The sequence below is a fragment of the Etheostoma spectabile genome, chromosome 8 (assembly GCF_008692095.1).
Source record: "Etheostoma spectabile isolate EspeVRDwgs_2016 chromosome 8, UIUC_Espe_1.0, whole genome shotgun sequence".
In the NCBI taxonomy this organism is placed as follows: domain Eukaryota; kingdom Metazoa; phylum Chordata; class Actinopteri; order Perciformes; family Percidae; genus Etheostoma; species Etheostoma spectabile.
The window spans coordinates 19,376,137-19,376,337 of NC_045740.1; positions in this window are offsets into that span (position 1 = coordinate 19,376,137).

Below are 201 nucleotides of genomic sequence, written 5' to 3' on the forward strand. Positions count from 1 at the left end.
TCATGCGGTCTCGTCTCATGCGGAGGCGTGTCCAACGGTAAATCCAAGGGGTCAAAAATGCAAAATCGCGAATAATTTAAAAAAAAGAATTCCGTTAACGGCAATCATACAAATGACTAAAATATGTTTTTTGTTTTTTAACAAAACATGTCTATAAGATAAATGCAGACTATCATACTGATGAATAAAAACACTTAAAAT